Consider the following 11712-nt stretch of genomic DNA (forward strand, 5'->3'; position numbering starts at 1 on the left):
CCATAGAGACCCACAGAGACACTCACAGAGACCCACAGAGACATAGAGACCCACAGACACTTAGAGACACACAGACACACACAGAGACCTTAGATCTACCCCCTGTGTGCGTGCAGTGTGGGTGGACTGAGCCCGTTCTCTGACTACGAGCCACAGAGACACACAGAGACTCACAGAGACCCACAGAGACCCACAGAGACCCACAGACACACACACAGAGACCCACAGACACTCACTACCCCCTGTGTGTGTGCAGTGTGGGTGGACTGAGTCCGTTCTCCGACTACGAGCCACAGAGGACACACAGAGACCCCACAGAGACACACAGAGACACACAGAGACACACAAAGACACACAGAGACCCACAGAGACACACAGAGACCCACAGAGACTTACAGAGACCCACAGAGACCCACAGAGACACACAGAGACTCAGAGGACACACAGAGACTCAGAGACACAGAGACTCACAGAGACACACAGAGACTTACAGACACACAGAGACTCACAGACACACAGAGACCCACAGAGACCCACAGAGACCCACAGAGACACACACAGACACACAGAGACTCACAGAGACACACAGACCCCCACACAGAGACACAGAGGACACACAGAGACTCACAGAGACTCACAGAGACCCACAGAGACCCACAGACACTCACTACCCCCTGTGTGCGTGTGCAGTGTGGGTGGACTGAGTCCGTTCTCTCCGACTACGAGCCACAGAGACTCACAGAGACTCACAGAGACACACACAGACACACAGAGACTCACAGAGACACACAGACCCCCACACAGAGACACAGAGACACACAGAGACACACAGAGACTTACAGACACACAGAGACTCACAGACACACAGAGACCCACAGAGACCCACAGAGACCCACAGAGACACACACAGACACACAGAGACTCACAGAGACACACAGACCCCCACACAGAGACACAGAGACACACAGAGACTCACAGAGACTCACAGAGACCCACAGAGACCCACAGACACTCACTACCCCCCTGTGTGCGTGTGCAGTGTGGGTGGACTGAGTCCGTTCTCCGACTACGAGCCACAGAGACTCACAGAGACTCACAGAGACACACACAGACACACAGAGACTCACAGAGACACACAGACCCCCACACAGAGACACAGAGACACACAGAGGACACACAGAGACTCACAGAGACTCACAGAGACCCACAGACACACAGAGACTCAGAGACACACAGAGACTCAGGAGACACACAGAGACTCACAGAGACACACAGACCCCCCCACACAGAGACACAGAGACACACAGAGACACACAGAGACTCACAGAGACTCACAGAGACCCACAGAGACCCACAGAGACCCACAGACCCCCCCAGACACTCATGTGTGTAGCGTGGGTGGTCTGAGCCTGTTCTCTGACTACGAGCCACAGAGACCCACAGAGACTCACAGACCCCCATAGAGACCCACAGAGACACTCACAGAGACCCACAGAGACATAGAGACCCACAGACACTTAGAGACACACAGACACACACAGAGACTTAGATCTACCCCCTGTGTGCGTGCAGTGTGGGTGGACTGAGCCCGTTCTCTGACTACGAGCCACAGAGACACACAGAGACTCACAGAGACCCACAGAGACCCACAGAGACCCACAGACACACACACAGAGACCCACAGACACTCACTACCCCCTGTGTGTGTGCAGTGTGGGGTGGACTGAGTCCGTTCTCCGACTACGAGCCACAGAGACCCCACAGAGACCCACAGAGACACACAGAGACACACAGAGACACACAAAGACACACAGAGACCCACAGAGACACACAGAGACCCACAGAGACTTACAGAGACCCACAGAGACCCACAGAGACACACAGAGACTCAGAGACACACAGAGACTCAGAGACACACAGAGACTCACAGAGACACACAGAGACTTACAGACACACAGAGACTCACAGACACACAGAGACCCACAGAGACCCACAGAGACCCACAGAGACACACACAGACACACAGAGACTCACAGAGACACACAGACCCCCCACACAGAGACACACAGACACACAGAGACTCACAGAGACACACAGAGACACACAGAGACCCACAGAGACTCACAGAGACCCACAGACACACAGAGACTCAGAGACACACAGAGACTCAGAGACACACAGAGACTCAGAGAGACACACAGACCCCCACACAGAGACACAGAGACTCACAGAGACACACAGAGACTCACAGAGACCCACAGACACACACACAGACACTCACAGACACTCACTACCCCCTGTGTGTGTGCAGTGTGGGTGGACTGAGCCCGTTCTCTGACTATGAGCTGCGTGTTTTGGCCGTTCAACCTCGGTGGGACGCGGCGGCGGTCCCAGCGACGTGGTGGAGGCGCGGACCGGGGAGCAAACCCCCTTCTACGTCGCCACGGCAACTGCAGGTGTGTGTGTGTGTGTGTGTTTTGTCTGTGTGTGTGTTTGTGTATGTCTGTGTGTGTGTTTGTGTCTGTGTGTGTGTGTGTTTGTGTGTGTGTGTTTGTGTGTGTGTGTTTGTGTGTGTCTGTGTGTGTGTTTGTGTCTGTGTGTGTGTTTGTGTCTGTGTGTGTGTCACTGTGTGTGTGTGTGTTTGTTTGTGTGTGTGTGTGTCTGTGTGTGTGTGTGTGTCTGTGTGTGTGTCACTGTGTGTGTGTGTGTGTGTAACTGTGTGTGTGTGGTGTGGTAACTGTGTGTGTGTGTTTGTTTGTGTGTGTGTGTGTCTGTGTGTGTGTCTGTGTGTGTGTCACTGTGTGTGTGTGTTTGTGTGTGTCTGTGTGTGTGTCTGTGTGTGTGTGTGTTTGTGTCTGTGTGTGTGTGTGTGTTTGTGTGGTTTGTGTCTGTGTGTGTGTGTGTGTGTGTTTGTGTGTTTGTGTGTGTGGTTTGTGTGTCTGTGTGTGTGTTTGTGTGTGTGTGTCTGTGTGTGTGTGTTTGTGTGTCCTGTGTGTGTGTGTTTGTGTGTGTGTCTGTGTGTGTGTGTGTTTTGTGTGTGTCTGTGTGTGTGTGTTTGTGTGTTTGTGTCTGTGTGTGTGTGTGTGTGTTTGTGTGTCTGTGTGTGTGTGTTTGTTTGTTTTGTTTGTGTGTGTGACTCTCCATCTCCCCCCCCCCCCTCCCCACCCCCCCTCCCCTTCCCCCCCCCTCCCCACCCCCCCCTCCCTCCCCTCTCTCTCCCCCTCTCCCCCCTCCCCCACCCCTCCCCCTCCCCCCCCTCCCCCCCAGGCTCGCATGTTAAGCTCCAGCACGGTGCTAGTTCAGTGGCAGGAGCCGCTGGAAGCGAACGGCGTGGTGCGTGGCTACCGCCTCTACTACACAGCGGGGGACGTCTCGCAGGCCGTTTGCAGGGCTGGCTCAAGCACAACGTGGACAGCAGCCTGCTCACCACCATCGGCAGCCTGACGCCGCAGGCCACCTACACGCTGAGGGCGCTAGCCTACACGGGGGTCGGGGACGGACCACTCTCTCCACCCATACAGATCAAGGCGCAGCAGGGCGGTGAGTGGGTGGGTGGGTGAGTGGGGGGGGTGGGTGGTGGGTGGGTGGGTGGGTGAGTGGGTGGGGTGGGTGGGTGGGTGGGTGAGTGGGTGGGTGGGTGGGTGAGTGGGTGGGTGGGGTGGGTGGGTGGGTGGGTGGGTGAGTGGGTGGGTGGGTGGGTGGGTGAGTGGGTGGGTGGGTGGGTGAGTGGGTGGGTGAGTAAGTGAGTGGGTGAATGTGTGAGTGAGTAAGTGAATGGATGTATGAGTGATTGAGTGGGTGGGTGAGTGAGTGGGTGGGTGGGTGAGTGATTAGATGAGTGAGTGGGTGAGTGGGTGGGGTGAGTGAGTGAGTGAGTGACTGACTGACTGACTGAGTGAGTGAGTGGGTGAGTGGGTGGGTGGGTGGGTGAGTGGGTGGGTGGGTGGGTGAGTGGGTGGTGGGTGGGTGGGTGAGGTGGGTGGGTGGGTGAGTGGGTGGGTGGGTGGGTGGGTGAGTGGGTGGGTGGGTGGGTGGGTGAGTGGGTGGGTTGGGTGAGTAAAGTGAGTGAGTGACTGACTGAGTGACTGGGTGGGTGGGTGAGTGGGTGAGTGACTGACTGAGTGACTGGGTGGGGTGAGTGAGTGGGTGGGTGGGTGAGTGGGTGAGTGATTGTGTGAGTGAGTGGGTGGGTGGGTGAGTAAGTGGGTGATTGGATGAGTGAGTGGGTGGGTGGGTGAGTGGGTGGGTGAGTGAGTGGGTGGGTGGGTGAGTGGGGGGGTGAGTGGGGGGGGTGGGTGGGGTGAGTGAGTAGGTGAGTGAGTGGGTGGGTGGGTGGGGGTGAGTGGGTGGGTGGGTGAGTGGGTGATCCTCCCATTCACTCTCCCCCCCCTCTCCCCCCCCCCACTCTCTCCCCCCCCCCCCCTCCCCCCCCCCACGTAGTTCCCAGCCAGCCCTCGTCCCTCTCAGCGGTGAGCGTCTCTCACTCGGAGATTTCTCTCTCGTGGGCAGCCCCACGGCAAGAGGTGGTCACTCGCTACGAGTTGAGATACGGACCAACACGCACGGGGGAGCAGGTAGTCACTCACTCAGTCACTCACCCACTCGCTCAGTCACTCGCTCACTCACCCGCTCACTCGTTCACCCCACTCACCCGCTCACTCGCTCACTCGCTCACTCGCTCGCTCACCTCGCTCTCGCTCGCTCGCTCACCCACTCGCTCACTCGCCCACTCGCTCACTCAGTCTCTCTCGTGGGCAGCCCCACGGCAAGAGGTGGTCACTCGCTACGAGCTGAGATACGGACCCACATGCACGGGGGAGCAGGTAGTCACCCCACTCAGTCACTCACTCACCCGCTCGCTCGCTCGCTCAGTCATTCACTCACTCACTCGCCCAGTCACTCGCTCGCTCACTCACTCACTCACCCCACTGGCTCGCTCGCTCACCCACTCGCTCACCCACTCACTCACCCACCCACTCACTCACCCACTCACTCACCCATTCACTCACCCACTCACCCACCCACTCACTCACCCACTCACTCACTCACTCACCCACTGGCTCGCTCGCTCACCCCACTCGCTCACCCCACTCACTCACCCACCCACTCACCCACTCACCCACTCACTCACTCATCACCCACTCACTCACCCACTCACTCACCCACTCACCCACTCACTCACTCATCACCCACTCACTCACTCATCACCCACTCACTCACCCACTCACTCACCCACCCACCCCACTCACTCACTCACTCACTCACCCACTGGCTCGCTCGCTCACCCACTCGCTCACCCACTCACCCACTCACCCACTCACTCACTCATCACCCACTCACCCACTCACTCACTCACCCACCCACTCACCCACTCACTCACTCATCACCCACTCACCCACTCACTCACTCACCCTCTCACCCACTCACTCACCCACTCACCCACTCACCCACTCACTCACTCACCCACCCACTCACCCACTCACTCACCCTCTCACCCTCTCTCCCAGCTGTTGGTGAGTTTCCCTCCTGCCACCAGCTACTCTCTGAGGGGTCTCAGCGCTGACACGGAGTATTCTCTGACGCTCGCCGCTCGCTCCGATCTCGGCGTTGGCGCTGCCACCGCCCCGCTGGTGGTGTCCACCCTTCCGTCCGGTAAACCTCCTCCTCCACCACCTCCTCCACCACCTCCTCCACCACCTCCTCCATCACCTCCTCCACCCCCACAACGCGTCTCACCCCCCGTGTTTCTCCCCGTGTCTCTCAGTGTCTCTCCCCGTGTCTCTCAGTGTCTCTCTCCGTGTCTCTCAGTGTCTCTCCCCGTGTCTCTCCCCGTGTCTCTCTTCGTGTCTCTCCCCCCGTGTCTCCCCGCGTCTCTCCCCGCGTCTCTCCCCGTGTCTCTCCCCGTGTCTCTCCCCGTGTCTCTCCCCGTGTCTCTCTCCGTGTCTCTCCCCGTGTCTCTCTCCGTGTCTCTCAGTGTCTCTCCCCGTGTCTCTCTCCGCGTCTCTCCCCGTGTCTCTCCCCGTGTCTCTTCCCGTGTCTCTCTCTCCGTGTCTCTCCTCGTGTCTCCCCGTGTCTCCCCCCGTGTCTCACCCCGTGTCTCTCCCCGTGTCTCTCTCCCCGTGTCTCTCCCCGTGTCTTCCCCCGTGTCTCCCCGTGTCTCCCCGTGTCTCTCCCCGTGTCTCCCCGTGTCTCCCCCCCCCCCACACGTAGCGGCTTGCGTAGCGCAGAGAGGGAAGTCATTGAGTGGTGAGTGAGTGGTGAGTGAGTGGTGAGTGAGTGGTGAGTGAGTGGTGAGTGAGTGGTGAGTGAGTGGTGAGTGAGTGGTGAGTGAGTGGTGAGTGAGTGGTGAGTGAGTGAGTGAGTGGTGAGTGAGTGAGTGGTGAGTGAGTGGTGTGTCGTGACGATTAACCCACAATGCACCGTTGTAACCCATAATGCCCTGCGCACGGAGGATTCCCATTGGTTGCAAGGTCACAGGTTAGTGTGTGCAGTCGTGTGTCACGTGACACACCCACAGACTCAGCACTGCCACCCACAGACTCAGCACTGTCACCCACAGACTCAGCACTGCCACCCACAGACTCAGCACTGCCACCCACAGACTCAGTACTGTCACCCATAGACTCAGCACTGTCACCAACAGACTCAGCACTGTCACCCACAGACTCAGCACTGCCACCCACAGACTCAGCACTGTCACCCATAGACTCAGCACTGCCACCCACAGACTCAGCACTGTCACCAACAGACTCAGCACTGTCACCCACAGACTCAGCACTGTCACCCATAGACTCAGCACTGTCACCCATAGACTCCAGCACTGCCACCCACAGACTCAGCACTGTCACCAACAGACTCAGCACTGTCACCCACAGACTCAGCACTGTCACCCATAGACTCAGCACTGTCACCCACAGACTCAGCACTGTCACCAACAGACTCAGCACTGTCACCCACAGACTCAGCACTGTCACCCATAGACTCAGCACTGTCACCCATAGACTCCAGCACTGCCACCCACAGACTCAGCACTGTCACCAACAGACTCAGCACTGTCACCCACAGACTCAGCACTGTCACCCATAAACTCAGCACTGTCACCCATAGACTCAGCACTGTCACCCATAAACTCAGCACTGTCACCCATAGACTCAGCACTGCCACCCATAGACTCAGCACTGTCACCAACAGACTCAGCACTGTCTATAGACTCAGCACTGGCACCCATAGACTCAGCACTGCCACCCATAGACTCAGCACTGCCACCCACAGACTCAGCACTGTCACCAACAGACTCAGCACTGTCACCCATAAACTCAGCACTGCCACCCACAGACTCAGCACTGTCACCCATAAACTCAGCACTGCCACCCACAGACTCAGCACTGTCACCCATAAACTCAGCACTGTCACCCATAGACTCAGCACTGCTACCCATAGACTCAACACTGTCACCAACAGACTCAGCACTGCCACCCACAGACTCAGCACTGCCACCCATAAACTCAGCACTGTCACCCACAGACTCAGCACTGTCACCCATAAACTCAGCACTGTCACCCACAGACTCAGCACTGTCACCAACAGACTCAGCACTGTCACCCATAAACTCAGCACTGCCACCCACAGACTCAGCACTGTCACCCATAAACTCAGCACTGCCACCCACAGACTCAGCACTGTCACCCATAAACTCAGCACTGTCACCCATAGACTCAGCACTGCCACCCACAGACTCAACACTGTCACCAACAGACTCAGCACTGTCACCCATAAACTCAGCACTGTCACCCACAGACTCAGCACTGTCACCCATAAACTCAGCACTGCCACCCACAGACTCAGCACTGTCACCCATAAACTCAGCACTGTCACCCACAGACTCAGCACTGTCACCCATAAACTCAGCACTGTCACCCACAGACTCAGCACTGTCACCCATAAACTCAGCACTGTCACCCACAGACTCAGCACTGTCACCCATAAACTCAGCACTGTCACCCACAGACTCAGCACTGTCTATAGACTCAGCACTGTCTATAGACTCAGCACTGTCACCCATAAACTCAGCACTGCCACCCACAGACTCAACACTGTCACCCACAGACTCAGCACTGTCACCCATAGACTCAGCACTGTCACCCACAGACTCAGCACTGTCACCCACAGACTCAACACTCTCATTCATAGACTCAGCACTGTCACCCATAGACTCAGCACTGCCACCCACAGACTCAGCACTGTCACCCACAGACTCAGCACTGTCACCAACAGACTCAGCACTGTCACCCATAAATTCAGCACTGTCACCCACAGACTCAGCACTGTCACCAACAGACTCAGCACTGTCACCCACAGACTCAGCACTGCCACCCACAGACTCAGCACTGTCACCCACAGACTCAGCACTGTCACCCACAGACTCAGCACTGTCACCCATAAACTCAGCACTGTCACCCATAAACTCAGCACTGCCACCCACAGACTCAGCACTGTCACCCACAGACTCAGCACTGTCACCCACAGACTCAGCACTGTCACCCACAGACTCAGCACTGCCACCCACAGACTCAGCACTGCTACCCATAGAGACTCACAGAGACCCACAGAGACACACACACACAGAGACACACACACACAGAGACACACACACACACAGAGAGACACTGAGACTCACACTTTAATATTATCTCTCCCCCCACTCCCTTGTCCCCCTCCCCCCCTCCCCCCCCCCCCCCCTCTCCCCCCCCCCCCCCCCCTCTAGCCCCCTCAGCCCCCCCCCCTCTCCGTGGAGCTGAGTGCTCTCAGCTCCCGCAGTCTGCAGCTCTGCTGGAGACCTCCCCCGGCGGAGTCTCGCAACGGCGACATCGTCTCCTACGCCGTCAGATACCGGCCACTCGGCCACCACCACAACAACAACAACAACCACAACAACAACAACCACAACAACAACGGCGATGACCGCAAGGATGCTCACAAGGCCACCGGCGATGATGATGATGATGATGACGATGACGACGATGATGATGGTGGTGGTGACGGAGATGATGACGATGATGATGATGACGGTGATGGCGATGATGGCGATGCCGTGGATAGAGGAGGTGGTGGTGGTGGTGGAGGTGGTGGAGGTGGAAGAGGTGGAGGAGGAAGAGGTGGAGGTGGTGGTGGTGGAGGTGGAAGAGGTGGAGGAGGAAGAGGTGGAGGTGGTGGTGGTGGAGGTGGTGGAGGAGGAGGAAGAGATGGTGGTGATGGTGGTGGTGGTGGCGATGGAGGTGGTGTTGGAGGTGGTGGTGGAGGTGGTGCTGGTGGTGGAGCTGGTGGTGGAGGTGGTGGTGGAGTTGGCATGGAGCATCAGCATCAGCAGCATCAGCAGCATCAGCAGCATCAGCAGCAGCAGCAGCATGATGAGGAGGTGGTGATGGTGGGTGCCGGTGAGCTGACGGTGACGCTGCGTGGACTGGAGCGCTGGACTCACTACGCCGTGAGCGTCGCTGCCGCCACCCGCCGCTGGGGAGGGTCCGGCTAGCCCAGACGTGCTGGGGCGCACGGAGGAGGATGGTGAGTCACTCACCCACTGACTCACTCACTCACTCAGTCAGTTAGACAGTCAGTCATTCAGTTAGTTAGTCAGTCAGTTAGTCACTCAGACAGTCAGTTAGTCAGTGAGACACTCAGTCAGTCAGTTAGACAGTCAGTTAGACAGTCAGTTAGACAGTGAGACACTCAGTCACTCACCCACTCACTGACTCACTGACTCACTCACCCACTCACTCACTCACCCACTGACTCACTCACCCACTGACTCACTCACTCACCCACTCACTCACTCACTGACTCGCTCACTGACTCACTCACTACGCCGTGAGCGTCGCTGCCGCCACCGCCGCTGGGGAGGGTCCGGCTAGCCCAGACGTGCTGGGGCGCACGGAGGAAGATGGTGAGTCACTCAGTTGGTTAGTCAGTCAGTTAGTTAGTCACCCAGTTAGTCAGTTAGTTAGTCAGTCAGTTAGTTAGTCAGTCAGTCAGTTAGTTAGTTAGTCAGTTAGTCACTCACTCACCCACTCACTCACCCACTGACTCACTCACTGACTCACTCACTCACCCACTGACTCACTCACTGACTCACTGACTCACTCACTGACTCACTCACTGACTCACTGACTCACTCGCTCACTACGCCGTGAGCGTCGCTGCCCCGCCACCGCCGCTGGGGAGGGTCCGGCTAGCCCAGACGTGCTGGGGCGCACGGAGGAGGATGGTGAGTCAGTCAGTTAGTTAGTCACTCAGTTAGTTAGTCAGTCAGTTAGTTAGTCACCCAGTTAGTCAGTTAGTTAGTCAGTTAGTCACTCACTCACTCAGTCAGTCAGTTAGTCAGTCACTCACTCACTCACCCACTGACTCACTCACTCACTGACTCACTCACTCACTCACTCACCCACTGACTCACTCACTCACTCACTCACTGACTCACTGACTCACTCACTCACTCACCCACTCACTCACTGACTCACTCACTCACTCACCCACTGACTCACTCACCCACTGACTCACTCACTCACTGACTCACTCACTCACTCACCCACTGACTCACTCACTCACTCACTGACTCACTCACTGACTCACTCACTCACTCACTGACTCACTCACTCACCCACTGACTCACTGACTCACTCACTCACCCACTCACTCACCCATTCACTCACTCACTCACCCACTCACTCACCGACTCACTGACTCACTCACTCACCCACTCACTCACTGACTCACTCACTCACTCACCCACTGACTCACTCACCCACTGACTCACTCACTCACTGACTCACTCACTCACTCACCCACTGACTCACTCACTCACTCACTGACTCACTCACTCACTGACTCACTCACTCACTCACTGACTCACTCACTCACTGACTCACTCACTCACTCACTGACTCACTCACTCACCCACTGACTCACTGACTCACTCACCCACTCACTCACCCATTCACTCACCCACTCACTCACTCACTCACTCACCCACTCACTCACTCACTCACTCACTCACTCACCCACTCACTCACTCACCCACTCACTCACCCACTCACCCACTCACCCACCCACTCACTCACTCACCCACTCACTCACTCACTCACCCACTCACTCACTCACCCACTCACTCACCCACCCACTCACTCACTCACCCACTCACCCACCCACTCACCCACTGACTCACTCACTCACTCACTCACCCACCCACCCCCCCCCACCCAGTCCCCAGCTCACCACCGCGCCGTGTACAAGTGGAGGCCGTGAACTCCACGGCAATCCGCGTGGCGTGGAGACCCCCACCAGCGGAGGCTTGCCACGGCCTCATCAGAGGCTACCTGGTGCACTACAGCCTGCTGCTGGGTGACGGTGGTGGCGGTGGTGGTGGTGGTGGCGGTGGTGGTGGTGGTGGACATAGAGCTACTCCCTTCATCAAGGACGTCATGATGCCTGAAGTTGAGGTGGGTGGGTGGGTGAGTGAGTGAGTGGGTGGGTGGGTGGGTGGGTCGGTGGGTGAGTGGGTGAGTGGGTGGGTGGGTGGGTGGGTGGGTCGGTGGGTGAGTGGGTGAGTGGGTGGGTGGGTGGGTGAGTGGGTCGGTGGGTGAGTGAGTGAGTGGGTGGGTGGGTGGGTGGGTGAGTGGGTCGGTGGGTGAGTGGGTGAGTGGGTGAGTGGGTGGGTGG

At 57.5% G+C, this 11712-nt stretch overlaps 1 long non-coding RNA gene across 1 annotated transcript; it reads left to right on the top strand.

Moving 5' to 3' along the window:
- The first annotated feature begins 2367 nt into the window (after positions 1-2367).
- On the top strand, positions 2368-9128 carry LOC144739886 (uncharacterized). The gene is made up of 5 exons (XR_013589534.1): positions 2368-2456; positions 3268-3540; positions 4441-4574; positions 5508-5652; positions 8765-9128. It is a non-coding gene; the product is annotated as an uncharacterized LOC144739886 (long non-coding RNA).
- Positions 9129-11712: the final 2584 nt, after the last annotated feature.

The sequence above is a fragment of the Lampetra planeri genome, unplaced genomic scaffold (genome assembly GCF_965212315.1).
Source record: "Lampetra planeri unplaced genomic scaffold, kcLamPlan1.2.h2 scaffold_1771, whole genome shotgun sequence".
Classification (NCBI taxonomy): Eukaryota; Metazoa; Chordata; class Hyperoartia; order Petromyzontiformes; family Petromyzontidae; genus Lampetra; species Lampetra planeri.